The following is a 10,353-nucleotide window of genomic DNA, read 5'->3' as shown; positions in this document are numbered from 1 at the left end:
AGGGGGCATTACTATTGAATTTATAGCAATAAAAAGTATTGTAGGAGAATGAAAAATTGGATGCCAATGATTATATAACCTAGATGAAAAGCCCAAATTCCTAGAAAGACATAAACTACTGGAACAAATTCAAGAAGATATGAAAAATCTGAATAGATTTCTACTATAACAAGATGTTGAATTGTGAATTTTAAAACTTACCACAATGGAAGGTCAAGTACCCGATGGCTTCACTGCTGAATTCTACCCAAACATTTAAAAAAGAATTAAGACCATTCTACAAAAAGTCTTCTAAAAAGTTAGAGAAAAGGCAGCACTGTTCAGCTCATTTTATGACAGTCTTAAATTCATATCCAAACCACATGAACACATAAAAAGAACACTATAGACTAATATCCCTTATCAATATAGATGCAAAAATTTTCAATAAAATACTAGTAATCCTAATCCAGCAATATATAAAAAGGATTATGTTACAAAATTTAGTGAGACTTATCCCAGGAAGGCAAGATCATTTCAACATCTGAAAATCAATAACCATGATACATTATACTAATAGAATAAAGAACAAACACTACATAATTCTCTCAGTAGATAAAGAATAAGTATTTGAAAAAATCCAACAACTCCTAATGATAAAGCAGCCAACATGCTAAAAACTACAAGGGAAATTCATCAAGATTATATAAGGCATCTATAAAAATTCCACAATAATCATCACACTTCATGGTGAAAAATTAAATTATTTCCCTCTAAGAACAGGCAGCAGACAACAATATTTTCTCCCATCACTTCTATTCAACATTGTAGTGGAGGTTCTAGAAAGGGAAATGAGACAAGAAAATAAAATAAAAACATCAATATTAGAAAGGAAGAAGTAAAACTGGCTCTAGATGACATGATCTTTTGTATACCAAAAATCCTATGGAATGCAATAAAAGTATTAGAATAAATAAATGAACTCAACAAGGTTGTTATATTGATACATGGTCACTATAAAAAATCAGCTATAATTTTACACATTGGCAACAAATATTTTTAAAATTAAGAAAATGATCTTATATATAATAGCAGGAAAAATATCTAGGAATAAATTTAATGAAATAAATGCAAGATTTGTACCCTGAAAACTACAAACCATGGTTCAAATATATTTTAAAAGGCTGAAATAAATAAAAAGGCATACAACATACATAGATCACAGCACTTAATATTGTTAAGATGAAAATATTCTCCAAATTGATCAATAGGTTCAACACAGTCTTATATAATAAAACGATCCCAGATGTCTTCTTTGCAGAAATTAACAAGCTTGTTCTAAAATTTATATGGAAATACAAGGGAGCCAGAACAGCCAAAATCATTTTGAAAAAGAAGAGCAAATTTGGAGAACTTACAATTCATGATTTCAAAGTGTATAACAAAGCTACAGATGTCAAGACAGTAGAGTCCTGGCATAGAATAAACATATATATCAATGAAACTGCATTGAGAACCCAGAAGTAAACCCTTATATTCATGGTCAATTGATTTAAACAAGAATACCAAAACAGTTGATTGGGGAAAGAAAAGTCTTCAACAAATGTTACTGGGACAATTGACTATCCACATGAAAAAGAATGAAGTTGGACCCCTACCCCAAACCATGCATAAAACTAACTCAAAATATATTGAAGACCTAAATATATGAGCTGAACTGTAAAACTGTTAGAAGAAAATATGAGTAAACTTTTGTGATGATGAGTTAGGTAATGGTTTCTTTGAGATGACACCAAAAACATAAGGAACAAGGTAAAACAAAGGAGAAATTTGTCTGCATCAACATTGAACATTTTGTGCTTCAAAAGAAATCATTAAGAAAGTGAAACAACAACCACAGAGTGAAAATGTAAAATGGTGCAGCCACTTTGGAAAACAGTTTGGCGGGACTTCACAAAGTTAAACATAGAGTTACCATATGACCTAAAGTTGAAAACATGTTTACATAATGACTTGTACTGAAACATTTGTGGCAGCAGTATTTATAACAGCCAAAAAGTGGAAACAAACCCAAATGTTCCTAAATAGTGAATAGAGAAACAAAATATATAATCTATACGATGGAAAATTATTCAGAAGCACCAAGATGACTAACTAGAAGCAACTGTGTGCTGCTCTCAGGGAGAGGAGAAAAATAGTTAATAAACATTAACTCTTCAAGTGGATTGTCCAAAAGGCTGTGTTGGGGTTCACCAAGTCAGCAATGGTGACTGACAAAGAGCAGAGAAGAATGAGACAAGACAGTAACCCACCAATTTTGGTTCAGATCCAGGGAAAGCTCCCTACCTTTGGGAAAGAGTGAGTGAGTGAGAGCCCCTTGGGACCTACACTTGTGTCATGGACCTTTGCAAGCCTGGGCACAGGAAATCTCCCCTGACACCCCTGTGCCTCCAAAATGACACAGAGAGATATCTGAAGTCTAATCAGAGTCACCACTCATGCCTATATGGCACCCCACAGGCTTTGGATCCCTGAACATCCCAGTGCCAACTGCTGTAGTTCCACCAAGGAAGATTGTGCTCTCTTATGTGCCCCTTGGATAAGAACCACATTCACAGTGCTGAGGAGCAGATAGATTTTAGGCCCCACCACCACTGCACCTTATCAGACCAGGCTCACTAACTTGAGACACCGGTGAAGTTACCCCACCTCTCCACCCCCACACCTGGAGCCCTTCAGCTGGTCACAGCTCTCCATTGCTCTGGGATAGAGCAAAGAGCCGCAGAACAGCCCTGTGCCTCCAGCATGCTGCAGCTGCCATATGCAAAAGCAGCCAGACTCATCTCCCCTGACCTCACTCCCCTCCAGGTTAGGGAGGGAACAAAGAGCCTGATTGCTTTGCTGACACCTCCAGCATGTCACGACTGCTCTACAGAGAGGAGGTCATATTGACTTTCCAGTGAACCCCTGCTCTCACTGCTCTTTGCCAGGCAGTGCACCTTTACCACCCCCTACTTGGCCTCGCAGCACAGCCATCCCATCAGCAGCTGATTGTCTTCATTGGTAGTGTCTCTGTGTTTCTCTGGGGTGGAGTTTCTGAAGACAAGTGAAAGACCCTATGCCATCACCACTTCTGAAGTCTCTGCCCCTGCTGCTTGCAAGCTGTGAAAGAAACAAAAAGCCTGAGCTCACCCTAGGGCTGTGTTGAGCCCTGATCTGTGGCTAGCACTGGAGGAGAGGAACATATACTTTGAGAGCACTGAGAAGGGAGAGTCACATGGGTTTGTGGATTGACACAGGGTCCAGAAAGTGGCCTATCTCCCTTCCTTGGTCTTTGCACAAGGGATTTTCATGGTGCATAATATCTAACAAAAGAAACATGGGCATAATGCCAGTGAGAGGAGGGGCATCCTTAAGTCTCAGGAGTGGACCTGGTGAGGGAGTCACCTTTCTCTGACTGCGCCACAGAGCAGTTGCAACTGTAAACATAAGGAAATATGAAAGATTCATGCCTCTAAATAAGATCCTATCTTCCAGCCGTTACTCTTTAGCACACTCTATTGAATTGCATCACAAGCTACAACACGAAAAATACTTAACTAATATATGCTTCTGTAAAATCAAGGGCAAGAATTCAGCAACAAAGCAGCAAGTAAAGATCCTACACAGAGCCTTGGCCCTCTGAAAACATACAGAAATAAATTCAAAGGACTTTATTCGACTTACACCACACTTAAAAGAACACCAATCCCGCCAGATGAGAAAAAAGAAACAGTTCAAGAACTCTGACAATTCAAAAAGCCATAGTGTCCTCTTACCTTCAAACAAGTATACTAGCTCCCCAGAAATGTTTCATAACTTGTTGAAAATGATTAAAATGACAGTCAGAATTCAAATCTGGATAGCAGGAAAGTTCATCGAGATTCAGGGGAAAGTTGAAATCCAATCCAAGGAATCCAGGGATCCCAGTAAAACAATCCAAGAGATGAAACACAAAGTAGCAATTTTAAGAAAAAAAAACTGATTTGCTATAACTAAAACACTCAGAGGGTACTATAAACACCTCTATGCTAATAAACTAGAAAATCCAGAAGAAATTGATAAATTCCTGGATGCACACTTTCCCAAATCTAAACCAGGAATAAGTCGATTCCCTGAATAGACCAATAACAAGTTCTGAAATTGAGGCAGTAATTAATAGCCTAACAACAACAACAACAAAAAGCCCAGGACCAGATAGATTCACAGTCGAGTTCTACCAGAGGTACAAAGAGGAAGTGGTACCATTCCTTCTGATACCATTCCAAACAATAGAAAAAGAGGGACTCCTCCCTAACTCATTTTTTGAGGCCATCTTCATCCTGATACCAAAACCTGATTTAAAAAACCCACAAAATTTCAGGCCAATATCCCTGATGAACATCGATGCAAAAATCCTCAATAAAATACTAGCAAACCGAATCCAGCAGCACATCAAAAGTTTATCCACGAAGAACAAGTCAGTTTCATTTCTGGGATGCAAGGCTGGTTCAACATATGCAAATCAATAAATGTAATCCATCACATAAACAGAATCAATGATAAAAACCATATGATCATCTTAATAGATGCAGAAAACACCTTCGACAAAATTCAACACCCCTTCATGCTAAAAACTCTCCATAAACTAGGTATTGATGAAATGTGTCTCAAAATAATAAGGGCTATCTATGACAAACCCACAGACAATATCATAGTGAATGGGCAAAAGCTGGAAGCATTCCCTTTGGAAACTGGCACAAGACAAGGATGCCCTCTCTCACCACTTCTATTCAACATAGTACTGGAAGTTCTGGTCAGGACAATCAGGCAAGAGAAAGAAATAAAGGGTATTCAGATAGGAAGACAGGAAGTCAAATTGTCTCTGTTTGCAGATGACATGATTGTATATTTAGAAAACCCAACTGTCTCAGCCCAAAATCTCCTTAAGCTGATAAGCAAATCAGCAAAGTCTCAGGATACAAAATCAATGTGCAAAAATCACACGCATTTTTACAGGCCAATAATAGAAAAACAGAGAGCCAAATCATGAGTGAATTTCCATTCACAATTGCTACTAAGAGAATAAAGTACCTAGGAATCCAACTTACAAGGGATGTGAAGGACCTCTTCAAGGAGAACAACAAACTACTGCCCAAGGAAATAAGAAAGGACACAAATAAATGGAAAAACATTCCATACTCATTGGTAGGAAGAATCAAGATCCTAAAACTGGCAATACTACCCAAAGTAATTCATAGATTCAATGCTGTCCCCATCAAGATACCATTGACTTTATTCAAAGACTTAGAAAAAAAAAACTACTTTAAATTTTATATGGAACCAAAAAAGCGCCCACATAGCCAAGACAATCCTGAGCAAGAAAAACAAAGCTGGAGGCATCACACTACCTGACTTCAAACTATACTACAAAGTTACGGTAAACAAAATAACATGGTACTGGTACCAAAACAGATATATAGACCAATGGAAAGGAACAGAGGCCTCAGAAATAACACCACATATCTACAACCCTCTGATCTTTAACAAACTTGACAAAAACAAGAAATAGGGAAAGGATTCCCTATTTAATAAATGGTGTTTGGAAAACTGGCTAGCCATATGCAGAAAACTAAGACTAGACCCCTTCCTTACACCTTATACAAAAATTAACTGAAGATGGATTAAAGACTTAAGCGTAAGGCCTAAAACCATAAAAATCCTAGAAGAAAACCTAGGCAATACCATTCAGGACATAGACATGGGCAAACACTTCATTACTAAAACACCAAAAGCAATGGCAACAAAAGCCAAAATCGACAATTAGGATCTAATTAAACTAAAGAGCTTCTCCACAGCGAAGGAAACTATCATTAGAGTGAGACAGCAACCTAGAGAATGGGAGAAAATTTTTGCAATCTATCCATCTGACAAAGGGCTAATATCCAGAATCTACAAGGAATTTAAACAAATTTACAAAAAAAAAAACAGGCTGGGTGCGGTGGCTCATGCCTGTAATCCCAGCACTTTGGGAGGCTGAGGTGGGTGGATCATGAGGTCAGGAGATCGGGACCATCCTGGCTAACATCATGAAATCCCATCTCTTCTAAAAAAATAGAAAAAATTAGTCAGGCGTGGTGGTGGGGGCCTGTAGTCCCAGCTACTCAGGAGGGTGAGGAAGGAGAATGGCTTGAACCCGGGAGGCAGATCTTGCAGTGAGTGGAGATTGTGCCACTGCACTCAAGCCTCGGCGACAGAGAGAGACTCCATCTCAAAAAAAAAAAAGAAAAGAAAAAGAAAGAAAGAAAAGAAAAAAACAGACAACCACATCAAAAAGTGGGTGAAGGATATGAACAGACACTACTCAAAAGAAGACATTTATGCAGCCAACAAACATTTTAAAAAGCTCATTATCACCGGTCATTAGAGAAATACAAATCAAAACCACAATGAAATGCCATCTCTCGCCAGTTAGAATGGAAATCATAAAAAAGTCAGGAAACAACAGATTTTGGAGAGGATGTGGAGAAATAGGAACGCTTTTACAGTGTTGGCAGGAGTATAAATTGGTTCAACAATTGTGGAAGCCAGTATGGCAATTCCTCTTTACAAGAATATTTAGTACAATCAGCACTACTAACAGTAGAATAGACCAAGCTGAGGAAAGAATCTCTGAGTTTGAAGACAGATTATTCAAACCGATTAGTCAAAAATAAAGAAAAAATAAATTTAAAAAGTGAATAAAACATCCAAGAAATACAGGATTATGTAGAGACCAAGCCTTTGAATTGTTGGCATTCTTGGGAGATAAGGAGAGAGAATAAACAACTCGGAAAATATATTTGAGGATATGGTAACAACCAGCTAACAACACAATGACAGGATCAAAATTGCATATATTAATACTAACCTTGAATGTAAACAAGCTAAATGCCTCACTTAAAAAAACACAGAGTGGCAGGCTGAATAAAAAGACAAGACCAAATTATCTGTTGTCACCCTGAGACACATTTCATATGTAAGGACACCAATAGGACCAAAGAAAAGAGATAGAGTAAGATCTACCATAGAAACGGAAAACAAAAAAAGCAGGAGTTGCTATTCTTATATCACATAAAACAGATTTTAAGCTAATAAGACAGATGAATAAGGGCATTACATAGTGACAAAGGATACAATCCAACAAGAAGACATAACTATACTAAATATATATGTATCCAACATTGGGACATCGTGATTCACAAAGCAAACTCTTCTTGTCCTACAAACAAAAATAGACAACCCCACCACAATAGTGGGAAATATCAACAGCACATTAGACATATCATTGAGGCAGAAAATTAACAAATAAACTCTGAAATTAAACTCAACACTTTACCAATCAGACCTGATAAGCACCTGTGGAATTCTCCACAAAATAATCAGAATATATACATTCTTCTCATCTGCACACAAAATATATTCTAAGATAAATCACAAACTTAAACATAAAGCAAGTCTCAATAAATTTGAAAAAGTGATTGAAATTATACCAAGCATACTCTCAGGCCACAGGGCAATAAAAATAAAAATGAATATAAAGAAGATGGCTCAAAACTACAAAATTTCATGGAAAACAAACAACTTGCTCCTGAATAACTCCTAGGTGAATGTTGAAATTAAGGCAGAAATTTAAAAATACATTGAAATTAATGAAAATAGGGACACAGTGTAACAAAATCTCTGAGATGCAGCTAAAGCAGTATTAAGAGAAAAGTTTATAGCACTAACCACCTTCAACAAGAAGTTGAAAAGATCTCAAATTGATAATCTAACATTGCACCTAAAGGAAGTAGAATAAAAAGAACAACTCAAAATCTACCAGAATAAAAGAAATAACTAAAATTAGAGAATAACTGAATGAAATTGAGATGCAAAAATTTATGTAAAAGGCAATGAAACCAAAAGTTGGTTCTTTAAATAATTAATAGACTGCTAGCTAGACTAACAAAGAAAAAAAGAGAAGATCCAAAAATGTGCAATTAGAAATGACAAAGATGACATTACAGCTGAACCCAGAGAAACAGAAAAGATCCTCAGAGCATACTATAAACAAATCTATACACACAAATTAGAAAATCTAGAGGAAATGAATAAATTCATGGAATCACACAATCTCCCAAGACTGAATTAGAAAGAGATTGAAATCTAACTTTATCAATATCCAACTCGGAAATTGATTTAGTTATAAAAAACCCACCAATTAAAAAGAGAAAACCCTAGATGAATTTACAGCTGAATTCTACCAGAAGTACAAAGAAAAACTAGTACCAATCCTACTGAAACTATTTCAAAAAAATGAGGAGACTCCTCCCTAACTCATTCTATGAAGCCAGTATCAGTCTAATACTAAGATCAGGCAAAGACACAACCAAAAAAAGAACTTTAGGACAATGTCCCTGATGAACATAGATGCAAAAATCCTCGACGAAGTATTAGCAAACCTAATCCAGCAGCATATCAAAAGCAAATCCACTATGATTGTGTAGACTTTATTCCTGGAAAAATATTCACAAACTGTGGATCTGTAAAAGGTCTACTATCCAGAATCTATAAGAAACTTCACACATCAACAAGCAAAAAACAAATAACTCCATTAAAAATGTGTTAAGAACATGAACAGACACTTCTTAAAAAAACACACACACAAGTGGCCAAAAGCATGCAAAAAATCCCCACTATCACTTATCACTAGATAAATGCAAATTAAAACCATGATGAGGCTGGGCACAGTGGTTCACACCTGTAATCCCAGCACTTTGGGAGGCTGAGACAGGTGGATCACGAGGTCAGAGCTCAAGACCAACCTGGCCAAGATGGTGAAACCCCATATCTACTAAAAATATAAAAATTAACCGTTCGCGGTGGTGGGCACTTCTAACCCCATCTACTTGGGAGGCTGAGGCAGAAGAATAGCTTGAACCTGAGAGACAGAGGTTGCACTGAGCTGAGATAATGCCACTGGTCTCCAGTCTGGATGACAGAGCGAGACTCCATTTAAAAAAAAAAAAAAAAAAAAAAAAAAAAAAAAAAAACACGATGAGACACCAGTCAGAATGGTTTTTTGTTAAAATTTTATACTCTTTAGAAAGGCTTTTATTAAAAAGTAAAAAAACAACAGATGCTGGTAAGGCTGTGGAGAAAACGGTATGTTTATACACTGTTGCCAGAATGTAAATTAGTTCAGCCATTCTGAAAAGGAGTTTGTAGATTTCTCAAAAAATTTAAAGGAGAGTTACTACTGGACCCACAGTCTCATTACTGGGTATATGGCCCCTTCCCACCCACCTGCAAAATAGATCATTATACCAAAAAGACACATACCCTTATATATTTAACACTGTACTACTAACAATAGCAAAAACATGGAATAAACCTAGGTGCTCATCAATGGTGGATTGAATAAGGGAAATGTGGGACATGCACACCATGAAATACTATAAAATCATTAAAAAGAATGAGATCAGGTCCTCTTCAGCAACATAGATGCAGCTTGAGAACATTATCCTAAACAAATTAATGAAGGAACAGAAAACCAAATATTGCATGCTCTCACTTATAAATGGCTGCTATACATTGGGTATTCATAGACATAACGATGGCAACAATAGATACTGGGGACCACTACAGTATAGGGGGATGAAGAGGAGAATGGGTTGAAAAACTATTTATTACATACTATGCTCACTATCTGGGTGTAATATACCAATGTAACAAATTTGCACATGCGCATCCCTGTCTAAAATGAAATTAAATTTAAAAAAGAGAAATGCATTATTCTTGTTCCCACACATAAAATTAAATTATTCAGTCTTATAAACAAATAAAGTACTGATACATGCTACAATATGAATAAACTTTCAAAACATTAAAAGTGAAAGAAGTCAGTCACAAGAGACCAAAAACTGTATTGTTTCATTGATGATAAATGTCCAAAACAATCACATACATGAAGATATTAAAATAAACTAGTGATTGCAAAGCAGGTTAAGCAGAGATGTAGTGGAAATCAATAACTGCTAATGACTGTATGAATATTATTCTATTCTCACACTGCTACTAAAGTCATACTTGAGACTGGGTAATTTATAAAGAAGTTTAATTGACTCAGAGTTCAGCATGGCTGAGAGGCCTCAGGAAACTTACAATCATGGCAGAAAGAGAAGCAAACATGTCCTTCACACCGTTCCAGCAAGGAGAAAAATGAGAGCTGAGTGAAGGGGAAAGCCCCTTATAAAACCATAAGATCTCATGAGAACTTACAATAATGAGAATAGCATGGGGAAAACCACCCCAAAATTCAATTACCTCCCACCA

Source organism: Macaca mulatta, chromosome X (genome assembly GCF_049350105.2).
Source record: "Macaca mulatta isolate MMU2019108-1 chromosome X, T2T-MMU8v2.0, whole genome shotgun sequence".
Lineage (NCBI taxonomy): Eukaryota > Metazoa > Chordata > Mammalia > Primates > Cercopithecidae > Macaca > Macaca mulatta.
The sequence above is the reverse complement of the archived record's forward strand: the minus strand, read 5'-3'. Positions refer to the sequence as shown.